The 21,057-nt window shown below is 45.1% G+C and overlaps 1 protein-coding gene across 4 annotated transcripts in view; it reads right to left on the reverse strand.

The window, feature by feature from the left end:
- Positions 1-21,057, reverse strand: part of LOC139574753 (neuroligin-3-like) — a 451,466-nt gene that overhangs the window by 347,844 nt on the left and 82,565 nt on the right. For 3 of the 4 annotated variants that reach the window (XM_071399618.1, XM_071399617.1, XM_071399621.1), the window contains exon 2: positions 2,567-2,636. The exons of the other annotated variant lie outside the window; for it this stretch is intronic. The gene's annotated coding sequence lies outside the window, so the exon portion shown is untranslated. The remainder of the gene's footprint in view (positions 1-2,566; positions 2,637-21,057) is intronic. 4 annotated transcript variants of the gene reach the window in all.

Genomic DNA, 21,057 nt, shown 5'->3' on the forward strand with positions numbered 1-21,057 from the left:
ATGAATACAGTCTCATCTCTTCACAGAGACTCTCCTCTCACCACCTACCATGAATACAGTCTCATCTCTTCACAGAGACTCTCCTCTCACCACTTACCATGAATACAGTCTCATCTCTTCACAGAGACTCTCCTCTCACCACCTACCATGAATACAGTCTCATCTCTTCACAGAGACTCTCCTCTCACTACCTACCATGAATACAGTCTCATCCCTTCACAGAGACTCTCCTCTCACCACTTACCATGAATACAGTCTCATCTCTTCACAGAGACTCTCTTCTCACCACTTACCATGAATACAGTCTCATCTCTTCACAGAGACTCTCCTCTCACCACCTACCATGAATACAGTCTCATCTCTTCACGGAGACTCTCCTCTCACTACCTACCATGAATACAGTCTCATCCCTTCACAGAGACTCTCCTCTCACCACCTACCATGAATACAGTCTCATCTCTTCACAGAGACTCTCCTCTCACCACCTACCATGAATACAGTCTCATCTCTTCACAGAGACTCTCCTCTCACCACCTACCATGAATACAGTCTCATCTCTTCACAGAGACTCTCCTCTCACCACCTACCATGAATACAGTCTCATCTCTTCACAGAGACTCTCCTCTCACCACCTACCATGAATACAGTCTCATCTCTTCACAGAGACTCTCCTCTCACCACCTACCATGAATACAGTCTCATCTCTTCATGGAGACTCTCCTCTCACCACCTACCATTAATACAGTCTCATCTCTTCACAGAGACTCTCTTCTCACTACCTACCATGAATACAGTCTCATCTCTTCACGGAGACTCTCCTCTCATCACCTACCATTAATACAGTCTCATCTCTTCACAGAGACTCTCCTCTCACCACCTACCATTAATACAGTCTCATCTCTTCATGGAGACTCTCCTCTCACTACCTACCATTAATACAGTCTCATCTCTTCACAGAGACTCTCCTCTCACCACCTACCATTAATACAGTCTCATCTCTTCATGGAGACTCTCCTCTCACCACCTACCATGAATACAGTCTCATCTCTTCACAGAGACTCTCCTCTCACCACCTACCATTAATACAGTCTCATCTCTTCATGGAGACTCTCCTCTCACCACCTACCATGAATACAGTCTCATCTCTTCATGGAGACTCTCCTCTCACCACCTACCATTAATACAGTCTCATCTCTTCACAGAGACTCTCCTCTCACCACCTACCATGAATACAGTCTCATCTCTTCACAGAGACTCTCCTCTCACCACCTACCATGAATACAGTCTCATCTCTTCACAGAGACTCTCCTCTCACCACCTACCATGAATACAGTCTCATCTCTTCACAGAGACTCTCCTCTCACCACCTACCATGAATACAGTCTCATCTCTTCACAGAGACTCTCCTCTCACCACCTACCATGAATACAGTCTCATCTCTTCACAGAGACTCTCCTCTCACTAGCTACCATGAATACAGTCTCATCTCTTCACAGAGACTCTCCTCTCACCACCTACCATGAATACAGTCTCATCTCTTCATGGAGACTCTCCTCTCACCACCTACCATTAATACAGTCTCATCTCTTCACAGAGACTCTCTTCTCACTACCTACCATGAATACAGTCTCATCTCTTCACGGAGACTCTCCTCTCATCACCTACCATTAATACAGTCTCATCTCTTCACAGAGACTCTCCTCTCACCACCTACCATTAATACAGTCTCATCTCTTCATGGAGACTCTCCTCTCACTACCTACCATTAATACAGTCTCATCTCTTCACAGAGACTCTCCTCTCACCACCTACCATTAATACAGTCTCATCTCTTCATGGAGACTCTCCTCTCACCACCTACCATGAATACAGTCTCATCTCTTCACAGAGACTCTCCTCTCACCACCTACCATGAATACAGTCTCATCTCTTCACAGAGACTCTCCTCTCACCACCTACCATGAATACAGTCTCATCTCTTCACAGAGACTCTCCTCTCACCACCTACCATTAATACAGTCTCATCTCTTCACAGAGACTCTCCTCTCACCACCTACCATGAATACAGTCTCATCTCTTCACAGAGACTCTCCTCTCACCACCTACCATGAATACAGTCTCATCTCTTCACAGAGACTCTCCTCTCACCACCTACCATTAATACAGTCTCATCTCTTCATGGAGACTCTCCTCTCACCACCTACCATGAATACAGTCTCATCTCTTCACAGAGACTCTCCTCTCACCACCTACCATGAATACAGTCTCATCTCTTCACAGAGACTCTCCTCTCACCACCTACCATTAATACAGTCTCATCTCTTCACGGAGACTCTCCTCTCACCACCTACCATGAATACAGTCTCATCTCTTCATGGAGAGTATGACACCATGAATGAAGCAGCCACACACACACACACACACACACACACACACACACACACACACACACACACACACACACACACACACACACACACACACACACACACACACACACACACACACACACACACACACACACACACACACACATCTGTTGATTAAGATAATATGGATGTCTTACCAGTTAGAGTATCGACACGTACGCAGCACGTTGTTGCACTGTACTAAACGTCGAGCATCAACAGCTGAATCTGAAATAAGGACACAGAGAGGACATGAAATAAGGACAGAGAGGACACGGGTTGTGTTCATAGAGACTCGCTTACAGTACAACCTGTCGTTCATCAGGCTTTCAGTGTTAACAGTGATGCAGTGGTGCTCCCCGCCCTGTGCTGCTCTCCTCTGAGCTGTCCCTCACTCTCCCTCACGCTCCCTCACGCTCCCCGCCCTGTGCTGCTGTCCTCTGAGCTGTCCCTCACGCTCCCTCACGCTCCCTCACGCTCCCCGCCCTGTGCTGCTCTCCTCTGAGCTGTCCCTCACGCTGCCTCACTCTCCCTCACGCTCCCCGCCCTGTGCTGTTCTCCTCTGAGCTGTCCCTCACACTCCCTCACTCTCCCTCACGCTCCCCGCCCTGTGCTGCTCTCCTCTTAGCTGTCCCTCACACTCCCTCACGCTCCCTCACGCTCCCTCACGCTCCCCGCCCTGTGCTGCTCTCCTCTGAGCTGTCCCTCACTCTCCCTCACTCTCCCTCACGCTCCCCGGCCTGTTCTGCTCTCCTCTGCGTTCTCCCTCACGCTCCCTCACGCTCCCCGCCCTGTTCTGCTCTACTCTGAGCTGTCCCTCACGCTCCCTCACGCTCCCTCACGCTCCCTCACGCTCCCCGCTCTGTGCTGCTCTCCTCTGAGCTGTCCCTCACGCTCCCTCATGCTCCCCGGCCTGTTCTGCTCTCCTCTGCGTTCTCCCTCACTCTCCCTCACGCTCCCCGCCCTGTTCTGCTCTCCTCTGAGCTGTCCCTCACTCTCCCTCACGCTCCCTCACGCTCCCCGCCCTGTGCTGCTCACCTCTGAGCTGTCCCTCACTCTCCCTCACGCTCCCCGCCCTGTTCTGCTCTCCTTTGAGCTCTCCCTCACGCTCCATCACGCTCCCCGCCCTGTTCTGCTCTCCTCTGCGTTCTCCCTCACTCTCCCTCACGCTCCCCGCCCTGTTCTGCTCTCCTCTGAGCTGTCCCTCACGCTCCCTCACGCTCCCCGCCCTGTGCTGCTCTCCTCTGAGCTGTCCCTCACTCTCCCTCACGCTCCCCGCCCTGTTCTGCTCTCCTCTGAGCTCTCCCTCACTCTCCCTCACGCTCCCCGCCCTGTTCTGCTCTCCTCTGCGTTCTCCCTCACGCTCCCTCACGCTCCCCCACGCTCCCTCACGCTCCCCGCCCTGTTCTGCTCTCCTCTGCGTTCTCCCTCACGATCCCTCACGCTCCCCGCCCTGTTCTGCTCTCCTCTGAGCTCTCCCTCACGCTCCCTCACGCTCCCCGCCCTGTTCTGCTCTCCTCTGATCCTTCCCTCACGCTCCCTCACGCTCCCTGCCCTGTTCTGCTCTCCTCTGAGCTCTCCCTCACGCTCCCTCACGCTCCCCGCCCTGTTCTGCTCTCCTCTGATCTCTCCCTCACGCTCCCTCACGCTCCCCGCCCTCTTCTGCTCTCCTCTGATCTCTCCCTCACGCTCCCTCACGCTCCCCGCCCTGTTCTGCTCTCCTCTGATCTCTCCCTCACGCTCCCTCACGCTCCCCGCCCTCTTCTGCTCTCCTCTGATCTCTCCCTCACGCTCCCTCACGCTCCCAGCCCTGTTCTGCTCTCCTCGACTTCAGACAAGTCGCGTGGGGCTTGTAGAGCAAACGGAGAGCACCGTAGTGTTAGTGAGAGTCTCATCTTTCCATAGACTGGAAGCTTGTAGAGCAAAACGGAGAGCACCGTAGTGTTAGTGAGAGTCTCATCTTTCCATAGACTGGAAGCTTGTAGAGCAAAACGGAGAGCACCGTAGTGAGTGGCCGGGTGGCGCAGTGGTCTAGGGCACTGCATCGCAGTGCTAGCTGCACCACCAGCGCCACCAGAGTCTCTGGGTTCGCGCCCAGGCTGGGCTGGGTTCGCGCCCAGGCTCTCTCGCAGCCGGCCGCAACCGGGAGATCCATGGGGCGACGCACAATTGGCATAGCGTCGTCCGGGTTAGGGAGGGTTTGGCCGGTAGGGAGGGTTTGGCCGGTAGGGATATCCTTGTCTCAGTATGTAAAAATGTAATAAAATGTATGCACTCTACTGTAAGTCGCTCTGGATAAGAGCGTCTGCTAAATGACTAAAATATTAAATAAAAAAATTTAATGTAGTGAGAGTCTCATCTTTCCATAGACTGGAAGCTTGCAGCCCAACCCATTCACAAGCTACAGACATTTCCTTGAGAAGAGCGATTTTCGGGATGTCTCATGGTCTGACAAACACCGCTCTAGCTCTGCCAACTTCCACCGCAGATACGGAAGGGCGACAGGTGGATGTGGTGGATTGATTCAATAACTATTCGCAATCACAGCTCACTCTGTGGATTTGCTTCGTTTTGGTACTCAAACCTGTGCCACCTCAGCTTACACCGAGGTACACGTGGTCTGAAGAGGATTTCCTCAGGAGGGGGTTTTATTCGTCTCAGTAGAAAAGGTGGTTCTATGACACCTGATGTCTGTGCTCACAGGGCCAATGACTTAGTTAAACTTTAAAGGGAATACAATTCTCTCACATTAAAGGTTTAACATCAAATTACATCATTTCACAAATAGTTTCATCTTTACTCATTCATTTGATACAATAATTAGATGCAAACCTCATAACGGAGGCACCTGTATAAACAGGATTATGGTAATGTCCCTGTATTGTCTTTCATGAGGTCACAAACATGAAACAAAACGGACCGGGTCGTAGCTGGCTACTCCACCGACCGTTTACACATTCTCCAAAACATGGATATTGTTCAGTTCTCAAATTCTGTGATGTAGTAGAAGTTCCTTTGTTCTACTGTGCAACTCCCTCTCCATACGGCATGGCCCTGACGGGGGAGAGAGTCTCCGCCAGGGATTTACCACCTGAGATAACAGAACCTGGGTGTAAGAGAGAGTGAGAGAGAGGGGGAAGCCACGATCTATACCCAGAAAGGGCCACGTCATGACAACACCCTACCTCTCTCCTCCCCCTGTTAAACACCCTACCTCTCTCCTTTTTCCATCCTCACCCCTTCCCCTCTTGCCCCCATCCTCACCTCCATTCTCCTTACCCTGTTGAACGCCCTCCTCATCCTCCTCACCCCCTGAAACAGTCCTCTCTCCACATTTCCCTCCTCCCCCAACTCACTCACTCCCTCCCTTCTTTCCCCCTTCCTCACCCACTTTTCCTCACCCCATGCATCACTATTCCTAAATGACCCACCGACTACCGACCATTGACTACCGACTACCGACCATTGACTACCGACTACCGACTACCGACCATTCACCACCGACCATTGACCACCGACTACCGACTACCGACCATTGACCACCGACCATTGACCACCGACAACTGCCCACCGACTACTGCCCACCGACTACTGCCCACGACTACTGCCCACCGACTACTGCCCACCGACTACTGCCCACCGACCACCGACCACCTACTACCGACTACTGACTACTGACTACTGACCACTCACTACTGACTACTGACTACTGACCACTGACTACTAACCACTGACCACTAACAACTGACCACTGAGTACTAACCACAGACCACTGACCAGTAACCACTGACTACTAACCACTGACCATTAACCACTGACCACTGACTACTGACTACTAACCACTGACCACTAACCACTGACCACTAACCACTGAGTACTAACCACAGACCACTGACCAGTAACCACTGACTACTAACCACTGACTACTAACTACTGACTACTAACCACTGACCACTGACTACTAACCACTGACCACTGACTAGTAACCACTGTTCACTGACTACTAACCACTGACCACTAACTACTAACCACTGACTACTAACCAGTGACTACTAACCACTGACTACTGACTACTAACCACTGACTACTAACCACTGACCACTGACTACTAACCACTGACTACTAACCACTAACCACTGACTACTAACCACTGACTACTAACCCGCTGACCACTGACTACTAACCCGCTGACCACTGACTACTAACAACTGACTACTAACTACTGACCACTGACTACTAACCACTGACCACTAACCACTAACCACTGACTACTAACCACTGACTACTAACCACTGACTACTAACCACAGACTACTAACCACTGACTACTAACCACTGACAACTGACTACTAACCACTAACCACTGACTACTGACCACTGACCACTGGCTACTAACCACTGACTACTGACTACTAACCACTGACTACTGACTACTAACCACTGACTACTGACTACTAACCACTGACTACTAACCACTGACCACTGACTACTAACCACTGACCACTGACTACTAACCACTGACTACTAACCACTAACCACTGACTACTAAAAACTGACCACTGACTACTGACTACTAACCACTGACTACTGACTACTAACCACTGACCAGTGACTACTAACCACTGACTACTAACCACTGACCACTGACTACTAACCACTGACCACTGACTACTAACCACTAACCACTGACTACTAACCACTGACTACTGACTACTAACCACTGACTACTAACCACTAACCACTGACTACTAACCAATGACCACTGACTACTAACCAATGACCACTAACCACTGACTACTAACCACTGACTACTAACCACTAACCACTGACTACTAACCACTGATCACTGACTACTAACCACTGATCACTGACTACTAACCACTGACTACTGACTACTAACCACTGACTACTGACTACTAACCACTGACTACTAACCACTGACTACTAACCACTGACTACTAACCACTAACCACTGACTACTAACCACTAACCACTGACTACTAACCACTGACCACTGACTACTAACCACTGACTACTAACCATTACTTTTTTTCTTTTTGAACAGGCACATGTCCAGACACACTTTACTGCACTGGAGGACCCGTTGTTCTGTTCTGCTCTCCTCCTAGTACAACGGGCACATCTCTGCAACGCAGTAAAAGACCCGAGCACAGAGCCAAATGTACTCTTCTCCTCCCACTCCCTACATCCCCTAGAGAGAGAGGTGTTTGAGAGAGAGAGGGAGAGGTGTTTGAGAGAGAGAGGGAGAGGTGTTTGAGAGAGAGAGAGAGAGGTGTTTGAGAGAGAGAGAGAGAGAGGTGTTTGAGAGAGAGAGAGAGAGAGAGAGAGAGAGATACGTGTTTGAGAGAGAGAGAGAGAGAGAGAGAGAGAGGTGTTTGAGAGCGAGAGAGAGAGAGAGAGAGCTTTGCTTTGGCAATGTTAACACATGTTTCCCATGCCAATAAAGCCCCTTGAATTGAATTGAATTGAATTGAGAGCGAGAGAGAGAGAGAGAGAGAGAGAGAGAGAGAGAGAGAGAGAGAGAGAGAGAGAGAGAGAGAGAGAGAGAGAGAGAGAGAGAGAGGGACAGAGGTGTTTGAGAGAGAGAGAGCTAGAGAGAGAGAGAGCGAGAGAGAGAGGGGCAGAGGTGTTTGAGAGAGAGAGTGAGAGAGAGGGACAGAGGTGTTTGAGAGAGAGAGAGAGAGAGAGAGAGAGAGAGAGATATGATGGAGAGGGAGACCTGAGGAGAGGAGCTGGGTCTTTCAAGCTACTGTAAATGATAACCTTCGACTAGAGAGTGAATGGAGTCTGCTACATGGGAGGAATAATGGACTGGTTGGTTTGAGAGTAACCTAAATGCACTGCTATTACCTTCTCCTCTTCAACAAAGGGCTAATGTAGAATGGAATGTAATCCAACGAGAGTTCAATCTGACCCGAGTAGACGTAAGTATGGCTTACATATGCTACAATTACAGGTGGGCCAAGCGTATAGACGCATAATGGCAAGAGACTATACAAGGCCCACAGAGACCCTAAAGGGACAAACTGTTATAGTACCTCTGATGTTCACACTCAAATGAAACAGAGCAAACTATGGAAACTTAGAGGCTATTCTCATTGACAAACACTGACAAACAATTTAAATATGTACATAAACTTTTCAATTTACATGACATCGTTGCTTTACCTTTTGTTGTCTGACAATGTGACATTCTTGCTCTGGAACTAAAAATGTACCGTAAAAATCAGTGTTCCAGTAGCCACTAGCTAGTGAGCCTGCAAAACTGAACTATTCAACAATGCGAGTAAATTGTCCTCTGAAACATACTAGGTATCCCGTTTGTTATACCGTCAGACCATTTCTGGACCATACTGGTGTATACGGTATTACCGAAAGCGCACACAAGGGGCACTACTTCAGAAAACCATTAAGGCAACAGGGATCTTGATCCAGGAGGGGGTTGAACGTCTCCACTGTAACCAAGAAGCTTGATCTTGACATTGAGCCACTTAGCAAGCAAGTTAGCAAACCAAATGCATAGCTGGAGACCTGGGCTGGATATCATTTATTTAACACATCTTTGATGTCTTACAGTTATACTTAACTTAGTTATAAGCAGTGGCGTAGCATGTGCAACCTCCCCCGCACCCCTCCCCCCCAAAACGGCATTGAAAATCATACCGTTGGTATTTCAAAATACCCCTGTATATGGTATAAACGGTATATCGCCCAAGCCTACTAGCTACACTCCTGAATAATGCAACCAAACCATATTACATTCCTGAATAATACAACCAAACCATATTACATTCCTGAATAATGTAACCAAACCATATTACATTCCTGAATAATGTAACCAAACCATATTACATTCCTGAATAATACAACCAAACCATATTACATTCCTGAATAATGCAACCAAACCATATTACATTCCTGAATAATGTAACCAAACCATATTACATTCCTGAATAATGTAACCAAACCATATTACATTCCTGAATAATACAACCAAACCATATTACATTCCTGAATAATACAACTAAACCATATTACATTCCTGAATAATGCAACCAAACCATATTACATTCCTGAATAATGTAACCAAACCATAATACATTCCTGAATAATACAACCAAACCATATTACATTCCTGAATAATACAACCAAACCATATTACATTCCTGAATAATGTAACCAAACCATAATACATTCCTGAATAATACAACCAAACCATATTACATTCCTGAATAATGTAACCAAACCATATTACATTCCTGAATAATACAACCAAACCATATTACATTCCTGAATAATACAACCAAACCCTATTACATTCCTGAATAATACAACCAAACCATATTACATTCCTGAATAATGCAACCAAACCATATTACATTCCTGAATAATGCAACCAAACCATATTACATTCCTGAATAATACAACCAAACCATATTACATTCCTGAATAATGCAACCAAACCATATTACATTCCTGAATAATACAACTAAACCATATTACATTCCTGAATAATGTAACCAAACCATATTACATTCCTGAATAATGTAACCAAACCATAATACATTCCTGAATAATACAACTAAACCATATTACATTCCTGAATAATGTAACCAAACCATATTACATTCCTGAATAATGCAACCAAACCATATTACATTCCTGAATAATACAACTAAACCATATTACATTCCTGAATAATGTAACCAAACCATATTACATTCCTGAATAATGCAACCAAACCATATTACATTCCTGAATAATGTAACCAAACCATAATACATTCCTGAATAATACAACTAAACCATATTACATTCCTGAATAATACAAAAATTCAAAAGCATTTACAAGCAATTAAAGGGTTACATTTTTTGGGACATACACAAATTAGCTAAATGTAGCTTGCAAGACAATAACACAGCTAGCTAGCTAGCCAGATAATAACTTTAGCATATCAGGCATGAATGTATACCCCTCCCATAAGATGGTCAAATTTGAGATTCAGCGTATTAAAGTTGCGTTACAACAAACAGGGCTTAATTTTATCAATATCGTGGAAGTCATTATATTAGGTAAACACAAAATTGCAACTGAAAACATTGATAATTCCCTGGTGTTGATTAGCATCTTGCTGCATGCTTCTTGCATGGACGACGGTGGCTCACAGCAGCCAAAGGTAGGGGGGGTGGGTGCTGTTGTGCTTCGTTTTCTTAAAGACACTGCGACAATTACAGCATGTAACAGGCTGTTAATGCAATTTCAGGTAAATACTCAATAAAGAAAGTCTGAAATATCATGACAATGTGTATACATTTCAGCTGTTTCAAAAACATTCCTCTGCAATCAGAGTTTTTACTGTATGCATGTTGGGCTCAACGAGACCATTCTGTTTACACTGCCCCACGTAGAGGTGGCAACTGTCGCGTGCGGCCTCCGGAGGTGTCACGCCCTGACCTTAGAGATCCTTATTGTTCACTGTTTGGTTAGGTCAGGGTGTGACTCGTGTGGGAAATTCTATGTCTTCTGTTTCTTTGTTTTTTGGCCAGTGTGGTTCCCAATCAGAGACAACGATAGACAGCTGCCTCTGTCTATCGTTGTCTCTGATTGGGGATCATATTAGGCAGCCCCTTTTCCCACCATTAGGTTGTGGGATCTTGTTTTCTGTTTAGTGTCTTAGGCTGACAGAACTGTGCGCTTTCGTCTTCGTTTTCGTTTTTGTTATTTTGTTTGAGTGTTTTTTGAATAAACGAATAATGAACACTTTCCACGCTGGGCTTTGGTCTACTCTTCCTACCAATCAATCAATCAATCAATCAATCAATCAAGTTTATTTTATATAGCCCTTCGTACATCAGCTAATATCTCGAAGTGCTGTACAGACACCCAGCCTAAAACCCCAAACAGCAAGCAATGCAGGTGTAGAAGCACGTACCACCAACGAGAGCCGTTACAGGAGGTAGTGTTCAAGACGTGAGAATTAGGCAAATTGACATTACAGTAACGTCTCTCTCGATCTATCAAATCTATCAAAATCTATCCATTCTGAAACAGATCCATACCATTCTATTCATTCTGTAACAGATCCATACCATTCTATCCATTCTGAAACAGATCCATACCATTCTATCCATTCTGTAACAGATCCATACCATTCTATAACAGATCCATACCATTCTATCCATTCTGTAACAGATCCATACCATTCTATCCATTCTGTAACAGATCCATACCATTCTGTAACAGATCCATACTTATTCTATCCATTCTGTAACAGATCCATACCATTCTATCCATTCTGTAACAGATCCATATCATTCTATCCATTTTCATTCTACTTAGTGAGATACAGGTGGGCCAATAAAACAGAGAAAATATCGGTACCACTAGGCTTCCACATGTTTATTTCAAACACCTGAACTTGGTCTGCATCCCCAATGGTTCCCTATTCCCTACAAAGTGCATTAATTATGAGCCTCTATGTAAGGGAAAGAGTGTCATTTGGAAGGCAGCAATGGAGTTTCATAGCCTCCGCAGCAGAATCAATAATGTATGTACACAATACTCTGCTCTCTCCGCTCGGCTCTCAGCTCTACCCAGGCAACGCACACATCCCACTCTCTCTTTGTATAAGCCGCCGAGTCTGACCAACAACGGCGAGCCGCACCGTATCAAATCAAGGAAATTGGCATGTTTCAGAAGCAACATTCACAAAATGTCCGAATGAAAATCCACATCTCCTTACACAGCCTCTCGCTTGCTGCCTGCCTAGCTGTGGTGTCAGGAAAATAACCTCACGCTCAACGTCAACAAAACAAAGGAGATGATCGTGGACTTCAGGAAACAGCAGAGGGAGCACCCCCCTATCCACATCGACGGGACAGTAGTGGAGAGGGATGTACGTTTTAAGTTCCTCGGCGTACACATCACGGACAAACTGAATTGGTCCACCCACACAGACAGCGTTGTGAAGAAGGCGCAGCAGCGCCTCTTCAACCTCAGGAGGCTGAAGAAATTCGGCTTGTCACCAAAAGCACTCACAAACTTTTACAGATGCACAATTGAGAGCATCCTGTCGGGCTGTATCACCGCCTGGTACGGCAACTGCTCCGCCCACAACCGCAAGGCTCTCCAGAGGGTAGTGAGGGCTGCACAACGCATCACCGGGGGCAAACTACCTGCCCTCCAGGACACCTACACCACCCGATGTCACAGGAAGGCCATAAAGATCATCAAGGACAACAACCACCCGAGCTACTGCCTGTTCACCCCACTATCATCCAGAAGGCTAGGTCAGTACAGGTGCATCAAAGCAGGGAACGAGAGACTGAAAAACCGCTTCTATCTCAAGGACATCAGACTGTTAAACAGCCACCACTAACATTTAGTGGCTGCTGCCAACATACTGACTCAACTCCAACTCCTTTAATAATGTAAAAATTGATGAAAAATGTATCAGTAGCCACTTTAAACAATGCCACTTCATATAATATTTACATACCCTACATTACTCATCTCATATGTATATACTGTACTCGATACCATCTACTGCATCTTGCCTATGCCATTCTGTACCATCACTCATTCATATATTTTTATGTACATATTCTTCATTCCTTTACACTTGTGTGTATAAGGTAGTTGTTGTTAAATTGTTAGGTTAGATTACTCGTTGGTTATTACTGCATTGTCAGAACTAGAAGCACAAGCATTTCGCTACACCCGCATTAACATCTGCTAACCATGTGTATGTGACAAATAACATTTGATTTGATTAGCTGTGTGTGTGTGTGTGTGTGTGTGTGTGTGTGTGTGTGTGTGTGTGTGTGTGTGTGTGTGTGTGTGTGTGTGTGTGTGTGTGTGTGTGTGTGTGTGTGTGTGTGTGTGTGTGTGTGTGTGTGTGTGTGGGTGCGCATGCGGGTGCGCATGCGCGTGTGTGTGTGTGTGTGTGTGTATGTATGTGTGCCTGACAACCAGGGCCTGACCCTCAGACAGGCTGGGGGAAGGAAAATGACTGTGATACTGCCATTACACAGGCAGAGAGAAGAGAAGGGGTCATGATGCTTTCCTCAGACTCAGAATGACTTAGGGAAAAGGGATTACGCAACGCAGTCAATACACAAGACAGACTGGGAGAAAAGAGAGGGAATATGCAATCATTACAGTCTCCGAGTAAAGACAGGAGTCACTACCGTCATTACTACATTCAGTCAGAGTAAAGACAGGAGTCACTACAGTCATTAACTTCTTCTGGCTGCAAGCCCGAGGTCGGGCACAATATGACAACAGCCACTTCAAGTGCAGGGCGCGAAATTCAAAAAAAAAAAAAATTTTTAAATATTAAACTTTCACACATTAACAAGTCCAATACAGCATTTGAAAGATAAACATCTTGTGAATCCAGCCAACATGTCCGATTTTTAAAATGTTTTACAGCGAAAACACCACGTATATTTATGTTAGCTCACCACCAAATAGAAAAAAGGACAGACATTTTTCACAGCACAGGTAGCATGCACAAAGCCAACCTAACTAACCAAGATCCAACCAAACTAACCAAGAAACAACTTCATCAGATGACAGTCCTATAACATGTTACACAATAAATCTATGTTTTGTTCGAAAAATGTGCATATTTGAGGTATAAATCAGTTTTACATTGCTGCTACCATCACAGCTACCGTCAGAAATAGCATCGACGCAGCCAGAGTAATTACAGACACCAACGTCAAATACCTAAATACTCATCATAAAACATTTCTGAAAAATTTATGGTGTATAGCAAATGAAAGACAAAGATCTTGTGAATACAGCCAATATTTCCGATTTTTTAAGTGTTTTACAGCGAAAACACAATATAGCGTTATATTAGCTTACTACAATAGCTAACACACAACAGCATTGATTCAAGGCAAACGGTAGCGATAGCACAGTTCGACAGATATATGAAATAGCATCATAAAATGGGTGTCACGATCGTCGTAGTGAGGAGAAGAAGTGGACCAAGGCGCAGCGTGTGAGAAATACATCTTTCTTTTATTTTGATGAAGACGTAACACGAAACGAAACACTCTTACAACAAAACTAACAAAACAAAACAAACGACTGTGAAGCTATAAACGAAAGTGCACACACAAGCTACTAACGTTCAACATAGACAATTACCCACAATCACCTAAAGCCTATGGCTGCCTTAAATATGGCTCCCAATCAGAGACAACAATAACCAGCTGTCTCTGATTGAGAACCAAACCAGGCAACCATAGACTTTCCTAGACCTCTCTCCTGAACACAACCCCATACACTATACAAAACCCCCTAAACAATACACACACCCTAAACTAGACAAAACACACAAACTTCCCATGTCACACCCTGACTTAACTAAAATAATAAAGAAAACAAAGAATACTAAGGCCAGGGCGTGACAATGGGTCCTACTTTTGGTGATCTTCCATCAGAATGTTGTACAAGGGGTCCTTTGTCCAGAACAGTCTTTGTTTGGGTTTAGAACGTCGTTTTTCCCTCTTGAATTAGCAAGCGCACTAGCCAAGTAGTGCGAAGCTCTCCATCCTGAACAAAGGGACACAACGCAACACGCCTAACGTCCCGAAAAAAATTCAATAATCTAATAAAACTATATTGAAAAAACATACTTTACGATGATATTGTGACATGTATCAAATAAAATCAAAGCCGGAGATAGTAGTCGCTTATAACGACAGCTTTCAAGAAGGCAATTCCAGGTCCAACTTCGCGCTTTTCAGAAAACAGGAAATGGCGGACACGTCATTCCAAGATGATTTATACCACCTCACACCAAGATAATCACTTCATTTCTCCTCTCACTTCCTCTTGACATCTAGGGAAAGGTGTATGACGTGCATGTATACTAATACGTATCATGCCCATTTATAGGCAAGCACTAGAACAGAGACCTCGATTTCAGAAATCTCACTTCCTGTCAGGAAGTGGGCTGCAGAATGAGTTCTGTTTCACTCAGATAAATAATTCAAACGGTTTTAGAAACTAGAGAGTGTTTTCTATCCAATAGTAATAATAATATGCATATTATACGAGCAAGAATTGAGTACGAGGCCGTTTGAAATGGGCACATTTTATCAGAGCTACTCAATACTGCCCCTGCAGCCTGAAGAAGTTTTAAGACAGCTTTGGAAAAGGAAGAGGTCTATAGTCTACTCAGGGAAAAGGAAGAGGTCTATAGTCTACTCAGGGGAAAGGAAGAGGTCTATAGTCTACTCAGGGGAAAGGAAGAGGTCTATAGTCTACTCAGGGGAAAGGAAGAGGTCTATAGTCTACTCAGGGGAAAGGAAGAGGTCTATAGTCTACTCAGGGGAAAGGAAGAGGTCTATAGTCTACTCAGGGACAAGGAAGAGGTCTATAGTCTACTCAGGGGAAAGGAAGAGGTCTATAGTCTACTCAGGGGAAAGGAAGAGGTCTATAGTCTACTCAGGGGAAAGGAAGAGGTCTATAGTCTACTCAGGGGAAAGGAAGAGGTCTATAGTCTACTCAGGGGAAAGGAAGAGGTCTATAGTCTACTCAGGGAAAAGGAAGAGGTCTATAGTCTACTCAGGGGAAAGGAAGAGGTCTATAGTCTACTCAGGGGAAAGGAAGAGGTCTACTCAGGGGAAAGGAAGAGGTCTATAGTCTACTCAGGGGAAAGGAAGAGGTCTATAGTCTACTCAGGGAAAAGGAAGAGGTCTACTCAGGGGAAAGGAAGAGGTCTATAGTCTACTCAGGGGAAAGGAAGAGGTCTATAGTCTACTCAGGGGAAAGGAAGAGGTCTATAGTCTACTCAGGGAAAAGGAAGAGGTCTATAGTCTACTCAGGGAAAAGGAAGAGGTCTATAGTCTACTCAGGGGAAAGGAAGAAGTCTATAGTCTACTCAGGGACAAGGAAGAGGTCTATAGTCTACTCAGGGGAAAGGAAGAGGTCTATAGTCTACTCAGGGAAAAGGAAGAGGTCTATAGTCTACTCAGGGAAAAGGAAGAGGTCTATAGTCTACTCAGGGGAAAGGAAGAGGTCTATAGTCTACTCAGGGGAAAGGAAGAGGTCTATAGTCTACTCAGGGGAAAGGAAGAGGTCTATAGTCTACTCAGGGGAAAGGAAGAGGTCTATAGTCTACTCAGGGGAAAGGAAGAGGTCTATAGTCTACTCAGGGGAAAGGAAGAGGTCTATAGTCTACTCAGGGGAAAGGAAGAGGTCTATAGTCTACTCAGGGGAAAGGAAGAGGTCTATAGTCTACTCAGGGAAAAGGAAGAGGTCTATAGTCTACTCAGGGAGCAACGTGACCATGATATTCTAGTTGAGATAAATACAAGAGTTGATTCAGACAGCAACATAGGTGCAGTGATCATTTTATGTTGGAACTGTTAGCAGACATAGGTGTTTCTTTGATGGCTAATACAACATCAATACAGCACTGTCTGCTAGTCCAACAACCCGTTTTATAATCAAAGTTAACCATCTTCATCTAATCGGAGAAAATAAATGGATTGAACGAGGCTTAACAACTACAAAATAGACATTTACCCAGTAGCTCATCATCCTAAAGAGCAAATATTGATCCAGCAAGGAGTGTTTTCCCACTAGACGCTCCTTTCCTGAGAAATATTCAAAGGAGCTAACCGCTAACCACTCAGAGGCCCGTGGGGATCTTTAGGTGCCCCTCACGGGCCAGTGTTGGTGCCGTCTCTAATCCAGCCTCTATGTTGCACATGGCATACTCATTAAGATCCAGCCTCTATGTTGCACATGGCATACTCATTAAGATCCAGCCTCTATGTTGCACATGGCATACTCATTAAGATCCAGCCTCTATGTTGCACATGGCATACTCATTAAGGCTCAGGCAGACAGGTGAGCTAACAGGGACTCAGATGTTCTGCTGTACAGTGTCCTCTTATACTCCTAACAAACTCTTTAAGTTCAACTTTGATCAAAGTGTCTTATGCTAGACAATAGAAAATGCAGAGAAAAGAGGAAGTGTAGTTCCCTATTGTACTTTCTTAGATATATTTTTGAAGTCAAAATGTCTGCAGAAGATAAAGTGGGGTAATTCAACTGTATGAGACGTGAGGTATGGGGGATTTCAGGTGTAAAGGACCAATAACAGGTGAATTGACATGTTTTCAGTTTAAGGTGATTTGAACAAATACACTACATGACCAAAAGTATGTGGACATGCTCATCAAACATCTCATTCCATAATCATGGACATTAATATGAAGTCGGTCCCCCTTTGCTGCTATAACAGCCTCCACTCTTCTGGGAAGGCTTTCAACTAGATGTTGGAACATTGCTGCGGGGACTTGCTTCCATTCAGCCACAAGAGCATTAGTGAGGTCGAGCATTGATGTTGGTGGATTAGGCCTGCTTTAAGTCGGCGTTCCAATTCATCCTAAAGGGGGTTGAGGTCAGGGCTCTGTGCAGGCCAGTCAAGTTCTTCCACAACTTCTCGACAAACCATTTCTACATGGACCTCGCTTTGTGCACAGGGACATTGTCATGCTGAAACAGGAAAGGGCCTTCCCAAACTTTCCCTTCACTGGAACTAAGGGCCTAGCCCGAACCATGAAAAACAGCCCGAGACCATTACTCCTCCTCCACCAAACTTTACAGTTGACACTATGCATTCGGGCAGGTAGTATTCTTCTGGTATCCGGCAAACCTAGATTCGTCTGTCGAACTGCCAGATAGTGAAGCGTGATTCATCACTCCAGAGAACGCGTTTCCACTGCTCCAGAGTCCAATGGCGGTGAGCTTTACACCACTCCAGCCAACGCTTGGCATTGCGCATGGTGATCGTAGGCTTGTGTGCGGCTGCTCGGCCATGGAAACCCATTTCATGAAGCTTCCGACGAACAGTTCTTGTGCTGATGTTGCTTCCAGAGGCAGTTTAGAACTCGGTAGTAAGTGTTGCAACCGAGGACAGACGATTTTTACACGCCATACACTTCAGCACTCAGCGGTCCCGTTCTGTGAACTTTTGTGGCCTACCACTTTGCGACTGAGCCATTGTTGCTCCAAGACGTTTCCACTTCACAATAACAGCACTTACAGTTGACCGGGGCAGATCTAGCAGGGCAGACATTTAACCAACTGACTTGTTGGAAAGGTGGCATCCTATGACGGTGCCACGTTAAAAGTCACTGAGATCTTCAGTAAGGCCATTCTACTGCCAATGTTCATCTATGGAGATTGTATGGCTGTGTGCTCTATTGTTTTACACCTGTCAGCAACGGGTGTGGCTGAAATAGCCAAATCCACTAATTTGAAGTGGTGTCCACATACTTTTGTAAATATAGTGTATGTAACTTTAACCCTAAGGTCCCCCTCTGCCTGGAGTAGAATTGAATGACCCAGCTTAGCTTGGGAAAGTAATAGATGGAACTAACCTCCCACACATCCCATCTACATTGCTGAGTCTGATGGCGGTCAGAGTGGAGGTCATATGGGATGTTCTGGCTGTTCTCCTCTGCCGAAATAAACATTTTATTCCAGGACATGCAGCATATTCAGATGAAGGTAGCTACTATAAGCAGCTAGCTACAGCAGCTCATCCATGTTGTGTCATATCTACTGACCCCCCTTGCTTGTGATTCATTATCTCACAGAGCTGCGTGTGTGTGTGTGTGTGTGTGTGTGTGTGTGTGTGTGTGTGTGTGTGTGTGCGTGCGTGCGTGCGTGTGTGCGTGTGTGCGTGCGTGTGTGCGTGCGTGCGTGTGTGTGTGTGTGTGTGTGTATGTGCGTGCGTGCGTGTGTGTGTTTCTTACACCCAGCCCTTCACACATTCCCCAGTTAGGATATAATACATCCCCCGGGGTTTCAACAAGGACTAACATCCTGAACACAGAGTGTCAACATTATTATAGATGTATAGAATAATAGGCTGTTGGTATATAAATATATTGTAGTAGTAGATAATTATAATGTCGGGACCTAATTAAATACTAATACATACTAAAGTTCAGTTCAACAACAACAACAACGACGACAACAACAACAGTCAAGAACCTAATTTGCACTCATTACAATGCAATACACATCCGCTGAACAACAACAAAGTCACAAATCAAAGGAAGGTGATATAACTAAATGTTGTAGTAAATAAGGTGTAACATTTCTGGGCATGCAGGGCTGGAGGAAATTCATTCTGGTTGTCTGGCTTTGTGTTGTGTCTGTTTTATGGAATATAAAATCCAAATCAAAGAGAGTTCTGGTGAACGGCCCATGTAAATCCAAGCAAAGCCAAGCAGACCCAGACCCGTTGAAGAGCTGATCGCTCTGAGGATGACACTGAGCTAACCTCTATTTCAAAGAACGTTCATAGCTCTTGTGCTAACAGATGATTGGTCCATAGCTCCTGTGCTAACAGATGATTGGTCCATAGCTCCTGTGCTAACAGATGATTGGTCCATAGCTCCTGTGCTAACAGATGATTGGTCCATAGCTCCTGTGCTAACAGATGATTGGTCCATAGCTCCTGTGCTAACAGATGATTGGTCCATAACTCCTGTGCTAACAGATGATTGGTCCATAGCTCCTGTGCTAACAGATGATTGGTCCATAGCTCCTGTGCTAACAGATGATTGGTCCATAGCTCCTGTGCTAACAGATGATTGGTCCATAACTCCTGTGCTAACAGATGATTGGTCCATAGCTCCTGTGCTAACAGATGATTGGTCCATAGCTCCTGTGCTAACAGATGATTGGTCTATAGCTCCAGTACTAACAGATGATTGGTCTATAGCTCCTGAGCTAACAGATGATTGGTCCATAGCTCCTGTGCTAACAGATGATTGGTCCATAGCTCCTGTACTAACAGATGATTGGTCCATAGCTCCTGTGCTAACAGATGATTGGTCCATAGCTCATGTGCTAACAGATGGTTGGTCCATAGCTCCTGTGCTAACAGATGATTGGTCCATAGCTCATATTATTCTGAACTTACTGGATATAAAGTCACATCTTTCATCCATATCATTTTGAATAATGTGTTTTGTACCAGACAGAGATGAGAAGAACACCTGATCTGGCGCCAAACAACAGCACATTTCCATTTCATGTGTAAGGTTGCAAAATGTTGGTACCTTTTCCAAACTCCCACGGTTGTCCAGGAATCCTTGTTGCATTTTGAAATGGTGTGAAGTAGTGCACTAGGACACACCAAGTGTCTTGGCATTTGCAGACGACCTAGTATAGCTGCATTAATATGCTGAGGCAAGACATTCCTTCATATCTTGTACAGGCAAAGCTGTTCTGTTAATTCCATCTATCCTCAGTATAATGTTATGATGTGATCTGCTATTTGAGAACAACCGTTTTTCACATGTTAAAGCGATATCCTTCATCTTGAATATACCAGTGTAGCATATTCATCAAATATTGTCACCTTACTTAGTCCTCTGGGCATAAAGTTGTAATGGAGGTGTTTTGGGAAACCAGGCTAGGCTTTAGCTCAGAGGACTAACATAGTCATAGTTTTATTATTATTATGTGAAGCCAACCCGTGTTGATCACATAACTACACTTATAGCCACAAACACACATTCAGTAGATGAAACAATAAACCTACAATATTCATGTTTTTGCTAACTATGAAGGCCCCG

This window comes from Salvelinus alpinus, chromosome 4 (assembly GCF_045679555.1).
Source record: "Salvelinus alpinus chromosome 4, SLU_Salpinus.1, whole genome shotgun sequence".
NCBI classification, from domain to species: Eukaryota; Metazoa; Chordata; class Actinopteri; order Salmoniformes; family Salmonidae; genus Salvelinus; species Salvelinus alpinus.